Source organism: Dermacentor silvarum, chromosome 8 (genome assembly GCF_013339745.2).
Source record: "Dermacentor silvarum isolate Dsil-2018 chromosome 8, BIME_Dsil_1.4, whole genome shotgun sequence".
Lineage (NCBI taxonomy): Eukaryota > Metazoa > Arthropoda > Arachnida > Ixodida > Ixodidae > Dermacentor > Dermacentor silvarum.
The window spans coordinates 16,100,397-16,119,501 of NC_051161.1; the positions used below are offsets into that span (position 1 = coordinate 16,100,397).

At 53.4% G+C, this 19,105-nt stretch overlaps 1 protein-coding gene across 5 annotated transcripts in view; it reads right to left on the minus strand.

The window, feature by feature from the left end:
* LOC119460676 (plexin-A4-like) overlaps nucleotides 1-19,105 on the minus strand; it is a 356,289-nt gene that overhangs the window by 309,694 nt on the left and 27,490 nt on the right. The gene's annotated exons all lie outside the window — the stretch shown is intronic.

The window sequence follows — 19,105 nt, forward strand, 5'->3', positions numbered from 1 at the left end:
TGACGGTCACCATGCGCGTTCGGCGCGAACGCGGGGAAACGCGGACAGCATCGGCAGCAGCTCTGCGCATTGCCTCACTGATGCTACTACAATTTATTTCTCTCGCTCTCCTTTTCTCTTTCTATCTCCCGAGCATAGCGCGCGCAGCGCGCATGCTCTCCTTCCCTCTCCTTAACGCCCCATGTCAAGGCAACATGTGCACGGCACGGAGAGGAGGCGAAGCACGCGCCGTTGCTAGGCAACGCGCGCTGACGTCATCGCCAGGAGCAGTTTATGTTCGCACTACGAGGCGCAACCAAGAGCTTAAACAGCTCCGCTGTTAAAAAGTGATACGTTATATTAAACAGCGCCATACACAGGCAATACACGAGGCAACGCCTTTACCAGAAAACCCGAAGCACTCTCTAAACGAACGACCAAGGTTTGCGGCCATGACGTCAAACCTAGATGTTACTTTTAAGAGCGAAACTATCTAGCTAACCGTAAAAAGTGGCGCCTGCTGTCGTAAAACCTCGCCGAGCTATGAAACCACCTCGCGGAGCGGCATGTGTCTCGCCTCCTCTCCGCGGCGTGCAGATGTTGCCGTGACATGGGACGTTAAGGAGAGGGAAGGAGAGCATGCTCGGGAGAGAAATTGTAGCAGCACCAACGAGGCAACGCGCAGAGCTGCTGCCGACGCCATACGCGTTGCCTAGCCGCGCATGCGCCGAAGCAGTCGCGATGACGTCACCTCGCGTTGCCTTGTAACCGCCGGCGCAGGTGCGCGCTCGCTTCGCCCGACACAGACACGGCTGCGCCGAGCACCCGCCAGTTGCGCGCTACTGCGCATGCGCCGTGACGTCACCTCAGTGTGTCGTCTGCTGCGCGCCGCCCGTGCACTGTGCATAGTTTCGCCCAGTGTACATGCGCTTGGCCTCGGAGTTTGCCATAAAGGGGCTGCGCGCAGTCGTGTCAACATTCGCTAGATATCGAGCGGCTGGCCTCCAACGCGTTAGGCGTCGGCAAGCAACAGCGTTCTTGTCACTGCGCCAACCATGGTTAGCCTGCCTGCGTTTGTGGTATGCCAGGAACGCTGTCGCTCGTAGGCGCCGATGCGTCCGCGCTAGTCACGCGAAATGTCGCGAAAGGGAAGGTACCTCCGAAAATGATCGCTCGAGAATACCTTCCCTACATGCGTAGTTAAGTTAAACAAAGTTAAGAACTAGCAGCAACCAAGTTAATACTTGGCAGTAGCAGCCAGTAAGACTTGAGGATCGTCAGTTTCGCTGCGCCTAAGCTTTGCACGACCGAATGCAAATTTCCCCGATTTTTTTCGCTTATCCTCTGACAGGCACGTCGCGCAATCTCCGTCCGACGGTGCCATCGACTGAAGCAGGCACGTCTGATATGCATAGCCAAAGGCTACTGAGAGAAATGTCCGGCAGGCAGCTATAGCAGCACGACGGCACACAGTTGCGGAATATTGCTCCCGCCGTTAGCAATCTGAAGTTGCCGCTATTGTGCTCCCGAAAGTCGCAACGTCACCGATAGCTTATTGAAAAGGAAATGAACTTGAACCACGAACTCTATTTGTAAACAAGCAAGAATGTTTCGAAAATCTAGCAACAAAACGGAAGAAATCGCCGGGGAAAACGCAACGCTCATTTCTTGTACTCTGCGCCGGTAAGTGGTTCTTGAGGGAAAGGGAAAGGTTGGCGCTATCTTCTGCAGCCCTTGAGGGAGCACGGCTCAGCGCCTTGAAACTGCACTAACGAGAGAGAGAGAGAGAGAGAGCGAGAGGAAGCAACTTTATTTGACCCGTTTTACGTAGGAGACGGCCGAGATGCCATGTAACTCGGCGGCTCTCTCGGCCAGCTGGGTCGCCCACTCTTGCTCGTGGTGGTCTGAGCTGAGCAGCAGGGCTACACGTTGCCCTTCGTCTTTTATTTGGCGGCCCCCAAAGGATTCCGCCTAGCGACACGCCCACAATGTGCGGCAGGTCCACTCTATTGTTACATAACTTAGATAATACTGCGTAATTTCCGGGATAAAACCGACTGCAGGACACTGGGTTCGAATACATGTTGGTCTGGCGGGGTCTCCAAGTCACTGCCTGCTTCTTAGTACATTCAGGGTGAGCCGGGGGATACCAGATTCTATAGGCAGTGCTACCCCTGCGCTGCCGTATCGCGACACGGAAGGACGTATCACATTGGGATCCGCTCATATCAGCGTATACAAGTATGTGCCTCCCGTAATGATCCCCAACACCGCGAGCTCACCTACGTGGGCTATACGGCGTACGGTGTGTCCAAACGAAATCCATCAAACAACAGACGCCGGCTCAAAAAGCACGCCGCGCTAGGCCAGAACACAGCCCCAGGCCCGCCGCTCCTCTCCCTCTCGATCGTTCTCTAATTAACGCCGACACATAACCGGGAAATGCACGCGGGAAGACAGCAAATGAAAGCAGAAAAAATAAAATAAAAATAAGAGGAAGCATTGAGGAAAGTAAGAACGGCGGCGCACGTTATCTCTGCCACTACGGGGAGAGAGAGAGAAGAGCGGAGAGGCGGCGCGCGGGAAGCGTTCGTGCTTCCGACGGCTTCGGAAGCCGAAATGAGAAACGGCCTCGCGGCCAGGTCACGTGCACGCTGCCGACACCGGCGGGAGGAACACAAGGTGGGGGAAAAGGGGAACAGCGGGCAGGCTGGGGTATCGGCACAAACTACATATACGGGGGCCAGGTGGCGGGTTCGGTTTCATCCCGTTATATATACACGACGCACACGAAGAGGCCGTGTATCTCTGCCGGCACGGCAGTTTCGGACCGCAGCGCACCGTTTGCTGTATGCGCGGCGCGCGACTCAATCACCGAATGGGAAAAAAAGCGCGCGGCCTTCCGCGCTGCCACGATTGCGGCACGAAGAGCTTGGCCAAGCGAGGACATACTAATCGGCGAATGCAACGGGCGGCCTCAAAAAGTCACTGAGCCGTCCCATGCACGGTCCAGACTCTCTCTACCCACAGAAGAGGTGAGAAGGGACGGAATCAGTTTCGGCATAACAGATGGATTGGCAAGTGCGGCAATGGAGGATGCCGGCTGTCCTGTTTTCGGCGAGAATATATGAGTGGCAAGAAATGCGAATACGGAGCAACAGGATGAAGGCAAAGAAAGGCCCCTCACGTATACGACGGACATGCCTCCGTATATACGCGGATAGCTGACAAGTAAACCGACGTCCTACAGTGCCCTCCTAAGATTCCCCCGCCACTGCTACGGACATCCACGCATGCGCGTAAACACATGCGCTCTACTGTAAATAAAAGTGTCGGTGGACAGCAGGGAAAGGGCTGTAGGTATACGTACTCCACTCAATGCTGATGAAACTAATTTCGCTTTGCATTTTGTTTCGGAGCATACACGGTCGCACTGACCCGTAGCGCTCGCATAAACTACGACAAACCCTCACAAGAACTGCAGTATGTACGGACCCTCGGGTTCGCGAAGAGAGATACGATAAATTAGGGAAAGTTAACTTGGCGTATCAGCGTACATGTGCTACCCGTAAACGAGACAAGCATGCCCGCTTCCTTCGCGGTCATTGGAAATACCGCACACGCATACGCACACAACCAACGTCGAGGGAAAGCATGATGGAGAGTCGCCAGGAAGGGGGGGGGGGGGGGGGGGGGACGAGCGCGCCGCCGACCACCGAACACCACCACTGCGGGCACAACCGCAGAGCACGCGCAGCGCGGTGTGGCGGAGGTGGCGGCCAGATCGAAAAGGGCCCCGCACACGAAACGTGTTCGGGCCGACGTCGCATTAATTAGAACGTCGACGTAGCCGCTCCCCATTAACGCGCAATTAACGGCGAACCTCCGACCCCGCGCACTCGCGCACGACCACCTCGCACTGCCAACGTGGTATACTGTGGAGGTGAGGCCATTCCACACGAAGAACGACAGCGAAAAAAAAAAAGGAAAAAAAGGGTGGAGGAAGTGGAATAGGGGAGCGGTAAATGGCAGAGGCAGATGAGCATGCATCGCTTTCGGCCAAGTCGATTCGGAAAAGCGCCCCACGCGCTGAACAATGGGAGAATGACGCGGAAGAATGGCCTTCCGTACTCGCACAGGTGCGCGCACTACGGCATATAACGGCGAACCGTGGTTACTGTTGCGTCGCTTTCAAGGAGATGCGAAGCTTTCCAGTGCACTTGGACAAAGTGTACAGAGGAACACGAGGACAAGCACACGATAACAAAGGGCAAAGCGGCTTCGCGCGTTAGCGAAACTGTCGAAGAGCGACGCAAGAACGGACTGAACACTGTGCAACACCAGTAACCAATGCCGAATGTTATCGATTCAAGTGAAAGAAAGCGGACAACTGTCAAAAACGACGATTATACAGGCAACACGTCGGTAACAACCTCCAAAAAGGAAGCAGGATGAATTAGACAATGCCACACGTCTGGGGCACAGCTAGAGGAGCAGGCAAGGCCAACCACGCCGAACGACGAAGCCGAACACTGTTTTGGCGGAACTTATTTGTTATTTGCTGTTCACGGGCAGAGCAATGAGTGTACCACGTCCAACCTCATAACCAGCGACCAAGAAACCGCTGGCGCCGATTAGTATAATGAATGTACGAGGAGGTTAGAGGATGCGAGGCAGCTGCGGTGAAGGCGGGGGAGGAGCAGTAATAGAAACCAGCGCAGACAAGGGAGGTATAGGGTGCACAGGGGCCAGGCATTAAAAAAAAAAAAAACTGCGCAGCACGAGACACGCGCACGCTGTAGGGGCAGCGCCGCCTGAGCGGAGGGGTCCGCTGGTATCATGTACTACGCACAGCCGGCGACCGCGCGTCGCCTCTGCGCGTCGAGCTCTGTAGGGCCGCAGGCGCGGCACGAAGTCACGCACGACCGTCCTCCTCTCAGTCGCACCAACGCACAGCCGCGAGAAGAAGCAACCCTCCTCCCCCTGCGTACACCGACGCGCAGTGAAATAACGACCGGCGCGGCGTGCGAGCAGACCACCCATCATGCATGCGCGACACGTTCGGGCCGGGCCCGCGCTATGCCCGCCCGTGCGAAGGGCTCGCGCGCCGAGCGAGAGACGCCGACCCAAAACGGCCGTGGGAGGCACGGCGCCCCGCCCTCATCGCTTCTTCTCGATCGCTACAGTGAATTCCACGCCTCCCACTACCCTCCTAACACACACACATACACCGAGTCCAGATACGGGGCGATTAAAAAGGCGGCACGTACGGTGTACACACGCAAGGGTGTATTCTACGGCCAGAGCTATATACACGCAAGTACGCGAACTCCGCGGTCGTGCAGACCCAAGCGAGAAAGACCTCGCCCGTGCCTCTGGCGCCGTTTCCCTTTCCCCAAAAGCGGGTTCCTGCGTCGAGCGGGCAAACGGTCCAATCCGGCTTTTGTAGAGCTCACGTGCGTAAAGAGAGCTTATAGTCATCCTGTGAGCATTCGCTAAGCCGTGGAATAGTAGTGGTTTGGGCGAGTAGGGAAACGGTTAGTTCATTGCAGGGAGACAGCGGAGCATTCGCGAAACGAAAAAAAAAAAAAAATTCGCAGTGTTTACTGTTTCTCGTGATTATTGTTCGCCCGTCCGCTGCCGATACATGGCTGACTAAACCACCTTCAGCGCTTAAGGAATAACAAAAAAAAAAAAAAAAGGGATGAGTGCACTTGAGAGTTGAGTTGGCAGCTTGAAAAACAAGAAACAATACCATACCTCACTTTTTGCTGCAATCGATGCGCTTTAGCACGTCACCTAATTTCAGAACGGCCATGAAACAAACCAATTTCATTTGTAATTTCGAAATTCAACGACCCCCGTATATCGCCCTGCGAACATTCCCTATACATTATACTGAACGCCATGTTCGCAACGAAATAATTATGGCTCTTTGTGCGTTAGCTTTAAGAGTATGCAATCCATGAGTGAATGAGTTGTGGAGATCGTATAGTGGACAGCGAACGACGCTACTTCTTCCGCGTTGCATAACACGAATAGCGTAAAATGCAGGACAACGGCCACATAAAGTCATTTACTGCGCACCTAGCGCTTGTAAAACGATCTCTGATTAGTGTTCTGCGTGGGTGCCATACCACGCGCGCGCTTCGGTTTGAGCCGGTGCTTCAAGCTGCCAGATCGCGTCGTGCGCAATCCCGTGCGCGATCTAGAAAGAGCTCGTACAGGTTGCCAGAGATATATGCACGCCAACGCACTTATACCGTCGGTGAGGTCTACGATGCCACGCGTATAAGCAGAGTCATTCGGTATACAAGCCAAGAGGATGTTTTTATCGACTCCCCGACGCCCCCGCTAAGCCCAATCGCGCGACTCCCCTACCGATCGCTGGCGTATCAAAAAGCAATTTTCTCGCGTCACGAAGTACGTATACTTCCCCGGTACAAGCTATATGCCCTCCACGTCCACCGCCCACACATGGCGTATAGACGATCGGGCGCGTTTCCGAAGACTCGGGAGGACTTCCCGGTCAAAAGAACGTAAGCGCACACTCGCGTCGTTAAAAAAAGCGATGGCCTGCATAGCCTAGCGCCGTAGGGGCCCCGATCGAGGATGGCATCCTCTCGTCGATAACGCGCCGACGTCAAACCCACGCGCGCGCACTTCGCCTCGGTCAGAAGCAGCAGCAAGCAGCAGTCGAGGATATACGCCGTATAGTTCGCGGTGCTCGCGGGGAGGGTGAGCGGAGCTCGCCGGCCGCCGTCGCCTATTAATTAGGCGAGCGAATTACGGCCACTGGAGCGCGGTAGCTCGGCTTCGCGCGTCCCACTCCGGCGACAGAAAAGCGGGCAAGGGGATCGCGCACAAAGCGCCCACATAGTCGGCGCGGTTCGTGCGACTCGCTCAGAGTCCGTCGACGGAAAGGAGGGAGACCCGCCGCTGTGACGAGGTGAAAGCCGCTTCGGCGGCGAGCTTCGGAGGGATGGGAGGGGCCGCCGAGAGTCAGCAGCCGCTGCGCTGACGGCCCACCCGTGGGTATACGGCGCTTTTCCGCCGCCAAACGTGGACGAACCGCGTTTACAAATCGCGCTTGCCTAAAACCGAGCCCCTCCCGCCCTTTCCCCAACCAGTGCGGCCGTCAACCAGCGTGGCACGTAGACACTACATATGAGCAGGGTTGGCGCGCCGCGCGCAGCTGGCTGAGCAAACAGAGGCGCGCGCGTTGACGTCCCCACCATTGTCAAATGCACAGCGGCGCCCGTGCAGTGGCAGGAGCAGAGTCGTTGCCGCAACTTCCTCGCTTTTCAGGCGAGAGCTGGACAGGACATGACTCAGTGAGCCGAGCACCCCGACGACTGCGCGCACGTGAGGAGTTCGCTGAACGGTGGCACCAAATGGAGCGGGGGCCTTCCTCAAAGAGTTCAACCTCGATTTAACGAAGTCGACTGGACCCGAGGTGCTCGTTAGATGGAGAACACTTAGACAGCCTAACGGGAACAGCTATATAAGAGAACAGAACTCGTATACAATATTCTGCCAGTGAACGCACTTATCACACATTTTGTGTATACGTAGACAGCGAGTGAGCCCGTCGAGTGCATCCTGTGTTCCTTCATGGAAGAAGCAAACCTGAACAGGTCAATGGCGCCATCAATTGAACGGAAACCCGACATACGCATAATTTCCACGTCTGTCATAGTTCCCACCGAAACAATGTTAAATCGGGTGAGACGCTGAGTCCATTTTGTTATTCCGAGGTTCTCAATGCATTAGGCTTTGTGAATATGTGCAGGGAAATCAAAAGCACTTTGGTAAATCGAAAATTTCGTAAAAACAAATTTCCTTAAATCGAGGTTCGACTGTAACCACAAAGCACAAGCCAAAATTCCTGTAGGTTTCGAAAATAGTGTAGCATGTGAGATAAGGACAACATAAAGAGTAGGGTAGAAGGCGTACTTTAGAGTCTCTTTAAGGCGATAATTGTTAAAGGAATTTCATCCAGGTTTCGCGGCGATTGTCGCATACTGCATCCTCATCATCCCAGAAGTCGCGAGAAAATTCTGTCTCGATACCGGATCCGCGCAACGCGCGAACCATTGCGCCGTCATAGTGGCAGCCATTCCTTTGTTTAGGTGACAGTTTATACTTGAGTTGTCTTTTAAACCTCCTTCGCGCCAAACAAACTGCTTTCGAGTACGCCGTCAGAGATGGAAGGGGTAAGAAGAGCACATACGCACAGTTCCACAGCGTTCGATCGTAAGAGATGGACAAAGGCACGGCAACGATCGTGCACAGCCAGTTCGGCGAGCGGTGAATAGCGCGGTAGCGCCCCTCTGCTTACACACTCCGTGCGCAGCAGATTCCCGAGGCCTCACTGCAATACTGCTGCACGCGTGCGGGGATCAGCCTCGTAGGTGACAGGCGCACGTGCGTCGCGCCACTCTCATTTGCATAGGCGCGCAGCGAGAACAGTCCCATGGGTTTCGCACTCGGGGGGGCCTCGGGGGCTTCGGCAGCGCGCGGCCGCCGCTGCATCAACACACGACGCGCGCAACGCGTGCCCGATGACGAGTACGAAGACCCGTGCAGCTGCCCTGCTTGGCATTTAATGAAAATTGCCCAGGGGCGCGATATATCGCCACCGCAACAGCCGGACGGCTAGCGGCGGCCGAGAAATAAAGAGACGAAAGAGCCCGCGCGAAATGCCACGCCAGGCACCGATCAGCGTCGCATTAGCGGCGAGAACTGCAGCAGCGCGTTAGCGCATATATGCGCGAACGCGCTGCCGGAAGCGCCGACTCATGCCTGCCAGTTCGGCCGCCCGCATGACTGAGAAACACAGACCGCACGGCGGCGGATTTTCGAGCTGCGGGGGAAAAAAAGAGCAGCGAAGCCGCAAGCGCGCTTCCCCACTAGGTCCGCGTGTCACGCGGGCATGCGCGCGTGCGGCGTAAATCCCAGCGGTGCGTGCGACTTGCGCCGGACACGGCGCAACAGGGGACGAGGTTAGGGGGAGGGAGGAGGCAGACACCCGAGACACGCGCGAATATACGCGAGAATCAGCCGAGTGAGAGCAGCGGGCGACGGGAGGAAACCCCGGGCTCTTCTTTTTCTCGCGCTGCTTGCCGAAGGCGCGAGCGTGCTTGCATGCCGTCGCCCGGGGCGCAGATTTGAGGACCGCGCCGTCCCCATCGCGGCGCGGCAGCGTAGGCGTAATTTGGACGGCCAGAGCGCCGAGGGGGCGTCAGATGGCGAAGGCAGAGAGGGGCCTTCATATCGCGCAGTAGCAGCACACGGCCAGCGGAAGCGTCGCCCGCGGCCATGAAGAGCAGTGAAGTGCCGGGGGTATACAGTTAGCGCACCCTTTGTTCCCCTTTTGTCAAAATTTAATGTCCTTGTACGGCGAAACGCGAACTGCACGAAGAGTTATTTTCACTAAAGCGAAGAACACCGACGCGACGCTGGTTAACTGAAAAAGCTGAGCGTCGCTCGTCCGCAAAAACATATAGGGGCGGGCTTACTCAATCCCTTACTCGCCTTTATTAACCTCCATCTATCAAGGGAGGGTTGAGAGCTGCCCCCGAGAGGTTTCTAACAATGCCGCGCCGTTTTCCACTGACAAAACATGCACGGCATACTTTTTTTTGTTTTCTTGAACAGGATCCGTCATGTTCTAACGTGTAAGGAAGACTGCGAAGAAAAGAAATAATTGCGCAGAGACCACCGACGATGATTTTCGATGTAAGCGAATAGCCGAACGTTTCTACAAAGCTATTCACCGTTCTTTCAAACGGTGCTGCACCTCACCAAAGTGCAATAAAGTTCATCGTCGTCGTCACGAACGTGGAACGAACAAGAAAGAAAAGCGACGCGCTTCGAGCGTCATCAAGTACAGTGGCCGCTTCTTTACCACCAGGAAAAGTAGGACTGACGCGATGATGGTGTAAACTGAAACCAACCATGCAACCTAGCACCTCGACGTCACTGCAACCGAGGTGCAATAAGTGGCGGCGCGTCTTTTCTCGTCGGGGCGCTGACTCAACCACTTTCTGGGTTAGTGACTGGCCGGCATACACGTCGCTAATATCCTGGAATCGGCAGCGCAACCACGGCACGCGATCGTGGATGCCTCCCCGCTATCTATCGTCGGCTTCCTCTGCAGACGTAGAAGCAGCGATGAAGGCTTTCGACGCGTCCCACTCAGCCGGGTCGCTGTTGAGACGACAGTGCGCCTGAATGCAACACGTCTCCGCGCAGGCTGTAGGTACTATGGGCACTGTTCCCCCCTCTGACAGCCACTGTACAAGTCGAAGCAGTGTACGCAACTAAGACAACACCATACCCGACGCAAGATTAGTGATGAAACGCCTCCTCCGTCACATCTTCGCTACTTCCACTTCAGGACAGTGTCGTCTAGCAGAGATTTCCATCTGTGCCTGCCACGTACAACGATACGTTTCTCCGTGCTCTATACAGACCACCAGTTACATGCGCTTCTACTATAGTTTCAAACTAGCGCCACAACAAATCGCAGGTCCACATAAACTACGAAAGTTAGAACAAAGACTAAAATGATGTGCCAAGAAGGTGCATCGCGTTAATTTAACACGGCGGCGCGCGTCTCGCACCACGTATAGACGTATATACAAGGAAACGCGCTATCGAGGCACCCCCGAGGGACACGAGAACTATACAGAAAGCGTCATATAATACTGAGGAAACACTCGCTACCTTGGAAACGCGGGCGGTGTTAGCCTCACACACGGCTCGCATCCCGGCGCCGCGCACAGTGGGCCGCGGTGGGCGCGGGCGTCTTTAATGAAGCGACGCACGCGCTGCTCGGAGGAGCGGGCCTCACGACGAAACACCGGGGGACGCCCTGCAGCCTCCGCCGACGACGGGTGGGAGGAACCTGGCAAGCCATTACCAGAAACGAGAACGACCTTCCTTCTCCTGACGAGACGAGCACTGTCGCTATAAAAGAGGTACGAAAGCCTCCGTTTTTTAGTCGCGAAAGAGGAAAGAAAAAAAAAAAAAAGAAAGAAACGACCCCGGGGGGCGCGAGAAGATGGTGTCGCGACGTATATAGCGAGCGCTGGCCAACGTTCGTTTCCCTCCAAACTGCGCAGCGCCGCATCGCGCCCGAGCGCGTTAACAAAGTACCAACAACGTATACCTCATCTTTTCCACTCTCGGCGCCGAGAGGACAGCGTGCCTAGCGGAGGGAGTGCCGTTGCTAATGCTATACGGGGAAGCAGACGGCCCCCTACAGACCCACTTGATAGCCGCTCGTATATAGATATACAAACACAAGAAAGAAGGCTTCTCCTCAACGCCCTACCCCTAACTTCTGTTGCGGGTGCGCGCTGATACATACAGAGCATCTATGCAGCGAGGCGCCCTCAAAACGAACGGTATACGAAAGGAAACGGACAAGCGAAGGCGAAGAGTTATGCGCGCACCGCGTACTAACCGTTCCGCGCTTTTTTTCTTTCCACCTCCGACTCGTGCGCGCGCACCGATGGACCCCTAAAAGCTGAACCTGCTATTCTCTTTTGGCCCTCGAGAATGTTCTCATTTTGCTTTCTCTGCAGGCAGCAGCACCTCGCCATTATGCAAATGGCACCGTCCCGTGCCTCATTCACCCCTCCCCCCCCTCCCCTCCCACCCGCTTTCCTCCTCCAAGCCCGCTCACATCACAACGCGCACACACACATAAACAGGAACGCTGGCGGCGAGCAATTCCTGCGCTTTATAAGCCGGGCCGTTACGCGCTCCTTGCGATGCGTTCGCTGTGTGTACAGTCGTCGTTTATGCGCCCATACAGCACGCGCCCATATTTGAGAACGGGGGTGGGGGTATACGGTCGATTCTCGCTGCTTCGACGCCTCCGCTGGCCAGCATGCTGATCGCGTTCCTAAAGCAATATGGCCCCTTCCATCCTCGCTGCCCGGTACAACGCTGTTACGTCACTTCCCCCTATACGCCTGAGGCGATATGGCTTGTCGCGTGTCCGCACGACAAAGAGCATATGGTGTTTCTCCGCGGAGATACGCCACGTCAGTTTTTCGAGCAATGCGGGGAGATGCGCTTTTCCACGTGCTTTCTGTCCTCAGTGACACTGTGTGTACTGGACAGAAAGCATAAAGTAGAATAAAAGGAACGATAATATTCGGGTGAACTTTTGGCACGTGTAAAATCGAGTGATGGCTTAGTGTTTACAGACATTATCCACGCAACCCAGGATGCGGCGTGCGGTGGCAGAGATTTCGTTCCAAGCGGATACGCTATGCGAACACACCGGCTACAATACGTAAATTGCAATATGCGCGGTAATGTACTTCAGTAAAAAGTTGACTAGTAGTTTTCTTAATTAGTCGATTATCCATTTCAATTTTTTGTGCAAATAATGTCCGCCTCTTTGAGTAATCCAGCTCAATTAAAGGCTAGAATTATGCTATCTGCCACAGGCGATTTTTACGAAATCGGTATACACGCCAAAAATTAAAAGAAATAAAAGATAGTAAAACCCGGTAGAGCCAACACGCCTCAGACATACACATACATGCACATTAAACCATACCTAACAAAGCCATGCCAAGCTACGCCAGAGAGGGGAACAGATAGCAATAGGCAAACCAGAACTGTCCCGTTTACTTCGCAGGATATAAATTACTTGCCCCAAGACATCGTTGTAATCCCGGCTGCAGGTTTTTCGGCTTTTTTTTTTTTTTCGTATCTATTGTCAAAATGTCAGAGAACATATTCCTACAGGGCGAACTAAACGCCCGCCAAACAGACGCAATCAATAACCGTTACCTCGAATGATCGGTCTACTCAAGCCAATACGCAGGCACTACTCCCATCTAGCCTGGCAAGTGAGCTTATATAAGTCGACGGTAATTGCGCGGGGCGGGAAAGGCGTGCAAAAGACGCGCGTGCAATCCAGCCGCAGGGTGCGGAGGGAGTCAGCAGAGCGCAGTAAGGCGCCAATCTAACATTCAAAAAGAAGGAGAAGAAGAAAGGCAAGAAGTGGACACAACAGCACGGCCAACTGACAATGCCCGTTTTCCGCGAACAATGGGAAAATTGGCGCCCCACAAACCGCACGCACGACACAGCGAGCGGCGGCAGTATTACCGCAGCTTTACTACAGGCCTCTAAGAGAGAGAGCCGCCTTCACGTCGCAAACTCGGACACTCAAGGACTCCGCGGGACAACAACACAAACGCAAAGGGTGAGACAAAAAAGGGGGCGGTGCCCGTTCAGCCTTGAGAGAGGGCCCCGTCCAAGAAGCGGACGTATATAAACTGAGGCAGCGGAAGGAGCAAGCTTCCCGCCGCGCGTGCGATCGAGAACACCGCCGACAGAAGGGGGAGGCAAGGGTGAATGAAGAGGAGGAGAGGGAGCTAGGTCCATTGTCTTCCAGTCCTCAAGGTGCAAGACACCGGAGGGAATTGAAGAATAAAAGAGAAAACAAAGACGCGGGGGGTGCCGTCGTACACACACAAGCTTGAGCGATGGCAATCGGGCACGCTTCCGCAATCTTTCACGAAAGGCGCGAAGAAGAGGCCGGTCAGAAGTGTGTGTGGGTGTGTGTGTGTGTGTGGGGGGGGGGGGGGGGGGGGGGGGGGTGCGCCGGATCTTGGCCCGCCAAGTTCGTGACCACGTGAACGGCCGTGATCAACGCTTCGCAAAGTGCACCATCGAAAAGGCGTCCACAGGAAGCGAGCTCGGGAACGTCCTATACGAAAGATGTCGAAACACGAAATAGCTGCCGGCAGCGGAATAGCCTCAGGATGAAGTGGACATCAGACGAAAAATATTTTTTCCAGCAATGTTCGCCCCCCCCAAAAAAAGTTTACGAAAAGCCGCACAGTAAAGTATACGAAGGACGCCATACAATGGATGTTTTGCGAATTAGTTACCTGATTTGTCAACGAAAATAAAGGAGCGTGCGCACACAGCAGATACCGAGCACTATAATCACACACAAGCCAGCCGGCTCGCAACAAGCACATCGATTTGATTATGTACAGGACGCTGGCGCGCTCGTAATACCTGCTTGTTACATAAGGCCCCATGCCTAAGTCCCTTTCGTTTCATTTTATCTTTACTTTTCTTTGGCCGAAACGATGCCGCTGACGCCTCTGGGGGTACGCTATCAGTTCAGCATATCCGCACGCGCGCGGCGTTTCCCGTCGTTGCGGGCGCGAGCTGAACATCCCATTTATCAAGCCTGCGTGATGACCACTCGCACAAGTCCAAAAGGTGCGAGGCAGGGCGAAGTAAAAAGCAAAGTGAAAAAGAAAAACATCCGCAGTTCAAGCGATTTACTCAGCAAGGGAACCGGGTCTCTCTCTCTCTCACTGCCTGGACCACACAGCATTGTTTCGCCTCTCGTTCCTGCCGAGATAACCTGGCCGATTACGAAAGTACGGGTAAGCCAAAGAAAAAAAAACTGACGACGTGTTGCCGGCAGATTACAAAACAAAGGACTGACACGTGAAGTACGGTCACGAGAGAAAGCGAAGAAAAAAAATTCAAATTGCGGAAAACGAAACTGAGGAGAACAGGGTATCCGCCTCGGTCGACCCTTCGACCTGGTGTGAAACTGCCCGACCCCCTTCACTTCTCAAGGCTCAGGCGAGGTTTCTGGCAAAAATGAATGCGCCACTAACCGAGCCGCTCGGTACATGAATAATGTGGTCGCGAAAACAGTCGGTATGTGTCATATCCTCGTCGACATCAGCACCTTTCGTGGAGAGAGAGAGAGAGAGAGAACATTATTCAGCACGGCCCCCCGTCCGCAGGCAGGCAAAGCAGAAGATCTGCAGTCTGTAGCTATTAAAAAAACAAAAAAAAACAAAAAAAAACGGGCACAACAGACTCCGCATAAGCCCGAGAGAGTTAACTGACATGGACAGACTCAATAAACAATTCGGAGCACAATTACGAGGAGATACAATTGTGATAATGATATGGTGGAAAATGTTTTGTATAATGTAGGAAAGCCACAGATACGTACTCCCACACAGAAATTAAATATGTTCTTCAACATACGCAAGGAGTTTCCGTTTCACATGAACGCCCCCGTGGCTAAAACGCGAAACCGAATCTCTAAGTCAGTGCATATATATTACACAAACCAACACCAATTTCATTCTCCTCATATCTTCCCATCTACACACATATCGCATAAGACGGTGTTTTCTCCCGTAGATATCTTATAGGTACATCCTAGCGATTTCGTGGCAAAACCCAAAGTAGCGTTGCACATCGCTGCTTGCATTAGTGAATAGCATAAACACCCACTCGCTGAAATAATAGGCCCATCTGTCATACAGACTTATTTAAACGTAACACCAATTCCCTTTGCCTCGATTGCAATTCGGTGTTCATATATATACATATATATGCTTGCAACCACGCAACTTAGCATGGAGTAGACTTGTCGAGCGATTGAGGACGTCGTTGATGAGCCTATACCAGCGCGCAATCAGCTTTCCTGGCCAGCGGCACTGATGCTGCGCGCTGGTCGCAGGTCTCGCCGAAGATTTTCCGTATGGAAGCGCAGGAGAGATCCCTTAAGGCGCAACCGCATGCACGCGATTTTCGAGCGACAGTGACGAGCGACAGGTTTTGCCGTCGCGGAGGGCTATCCGTCGCGCTGTCGCTGGTCGTGTCGCCGGTTTCTGGCCAGCCAGAAAATATCGCTTGTCGCCCGGAAGTCAGCGCGACGACATCCGCTGGGGACAGCGATTGCACAACAACATGGCAGCAATCAGTCTGCCCGCTTCGATCTGAATTCGCTCTTGCAACTTGCTCTCCGCTGTGACAGCAAAAAATAAATAGTACAATCAGTCATCGCTTCACCTCATCGCTAGCTGAAGACTAAGTATCGGCGCTCTCTTGTCGTTATTATTGAGATCGGTTGTTTTGTTTTGACGCTGTTAGGCCTGAGACGCCACCGAGAACCGAGAAGGTGTTTTAGGTTTTACTCAACAGATGGCGCCACGGCACCTTACGCTGTGGCGTAATTTTGGCTGTCATTTTGGCTAGGTGGCGTATGCCACCGCCCGGTTTAAAGGGTTCAGCCTCATCCATCTATCTATCCATCCATCCATCTGGCGGCATGGGACGGATTTTCACTAAGGATGATAGAATATTTTACCTAGGTCTAGATGAAACATTGACATTTTCATAAAATTGAGATTTCTTTACGCGCGCAAGATTACATTCATTCGCACAACAATGTAAATCCGTCGCTACTCTTTTTCGCGATGTCGCGTCCATGTGGTTGCTCCACGCCGCGACACGACAGCGCGACAGGGTGTGCCTGTAGCGTCGTTTGTCGCTGTCGCTTGAATATCGCGTGCATGCGGTTGGGCCTTCACGCTGAACAGCCGCTCTGTTTGCGGCGTGCTGGGACTTACGCCACCACTAGGTGACAACTACTAGATGCACGTATCGTCTGCTTAAGTGACGTCTGCAAGTGCTGCTTTAAGGCTGCTAACAAAAAACTATGCAATTACCGGCCCTGCGCTATTGCCAAGATTTATTTGGTGGTATATACGAGTACTACCCATTTATAACAAAATTACCACCCCCCCCCCCCCCAAGTTAAATGATCTACATCCTTTCCTGTGTATAAACTGAACCCAAAGAGTTACAGGGAAAAAAGAACGACTGTGTTAGAATTTACTTCGGTTCATTCCTCTACTTATTATCTTTGCGGACCCTATAGAACCAGTCGACCCCACAGAGCTCTATAACACAATTCCACATCAAGAAAAACTAAAATAACGAAAGGTAATTAGTAATTGTTTTTCGGAACAATCCGCACCTGAAAGCTCACTCGAGAATATCAACAAAAAGCGATCATTGACTTTGCGTGAAGCTTCCCGCACTTAAAGTAGCATTCTAGGGTATCAAACTCAGCGTGTAAAAATGATACGTTGGGCTTTGTCGAGTTAGTACTTGGCCCAGCTCCCTTTGTAGGTATGCAGGGTCAGCAGCATCATTTATGATGCCGTAGACGTTTAAATTTAATACTGTCACGTAGTAGTGACGCTGAAGTAAACAGTCGTAAAACTGTGTATGACGAGAAGACTCGTATACACAGTTTGTGTGTCTGTGGCGTGGGTAAACACAGTTTGTGTCTGTGGCGTGGGTAAACTATGCATTTTACCCACGCCACAGATTCACAGCCAAGACCCCCCTCCCCGAGTCTCATCACCATCCTTGCAATACAAAGTGAATGCAGGCAGAAAGTTTCAGAAACGTTACCCCTACGGAGACTCGATGATCTTCAGCCCGACAGTTATACAATGCACTTCTTCCTGCCTGTGAACGTGGCAGTGAAAAGACCACCGGCGTCGCCGAAAACACCCAGGAAAGGGAAGTGACCGCGCGCCCACACAACGCGAAGAACCCTTTAAACACGCCGTCCGCGGCCTGCAGAGAAGTGGAGCGGCGCCAGAAGCTGGCACGCACACATAGACGCGAGTTTCGATGTATCATTTTCTGTGTTTCTGTTAGCATTAAAAAAAAGAAAGAAAGAAGAAGAAGAAGAAAGGAGCACATCTCGCGCTTACCGCAGCTCTGTTCTTGCTCTTAATGTGAAGAGAGATCGCCTATTACGGCTTGGATCGTTCAACATGACACTTAACACTGCTACTCGACTGGTTTGTAAAAAAAAAAAAAAAAAAAATGCAGAAAAACGCGAATTTGCCTTCATCCGCGCGTCTCGCTCTGAGTGATATTTAACATTGCGGCTATTTCATTTCCGGCGGCTGTGGTGCGACAAAGCATGCCCTTCGATATTGGTTTTCAGCGCATACCGACGCGCGCGCGTGTGTGTGTGTGTGCGTGTGTGTGTGTGTGTGTGTGTGTGTGTGTGTGTGTGTGTGTGTGTGTGTGTGTGCGTGCGTGCGTGTGTGTGCGTGCGTGCGTGCGTGCGTGCGTGCGTGCGTGTGCGTGTGCGTGTGCGTGTGTGTGTGTGTGTGTGCGTGCGTGCGTGCGTTTGTGCGTGCGTTTGTGTGTGTGTGTGTTGGAGGGAGGTGCTATGTCGACTTTAGGAGAGGTTCAGACGAAGGTGATTTCGCATTTTTATTGCGATAGCAATTACATGGACACTTCAACCGGATTTCTGCCGTCGGCGTCGCCGTGAGGTTCCGTACAAAATCCAAGGGCGATAAAATCGTCGCCGGGCGTGGTATGCGCGAGCGAAAGCGAGCGGGGGACGCACGCTATCACGGAGGGCGAACTTCCCCGCGCGCTATCACGGAGAGCGAATGCACGGCGGAAGGCAAACGCGACCGTCGCGCGAAAGTCCGTGGCGGTATGGGAGGGAGGGAGGCGGGGTGACGCTGTGCTCTGGCACCAAAGGGTATCTTGCAACCGGGCCGTAAGGGGAACTTGCCACTCAATCTCCCACGCGAAAGCAAGAAAGCGGGAAGGCAGCGCGGGAAGGAGGGGGGGGGGGGCAGCTTCTCCTCTGCCAACTTCTCCTCTGCACAACTATACTCTGCACTTTGCCCGGCGTTGGCGGTCGCCCGCACCGTCTCTTATCTCCACACGGCTCTCACCTTTGTATGCGCTGTGCATTCGCCGCTCAGTTTCCGTTGAAGCGATAGACCGCGCGAGCCTTCGCCCGCTGCGGCGGCTGCGCTTGCTGCCAGCGTTTTGACAGTCGTTGTCTGCCGTCATTCAGTGTGATCTATACATGTTTGCTTGTGCGCGCTGACACCACGATTGTTAATTCAGTTAGAAAGCGAATGTGTCCAAGTTTATGCAGCCGATAAAACCACTATCCCTACTCCGAATAGCTCTCTACTAATTTGCTATCGCAATCGATGCTTCGCCTTTCGAGCGACACTGCGAAATTTTTTTCTTGACAAATTAGACAAGGACCAGGCCCAAGTACGGAACGATTCGCTCGATAAGTTACGATGTTGATTGCTGCACAACTTAAATAAGAACAGGGAGCAAGTAAGGGCTAAACTTTGTTGTCCATTTATTAATTTATTAATATTTATTATTAAATGACATTGACAGTCGCAACTGCGGCGCGTAATCACCTAAATACAATCCGCACATTGCTTTGGGGCAGCATGAAAGGGGT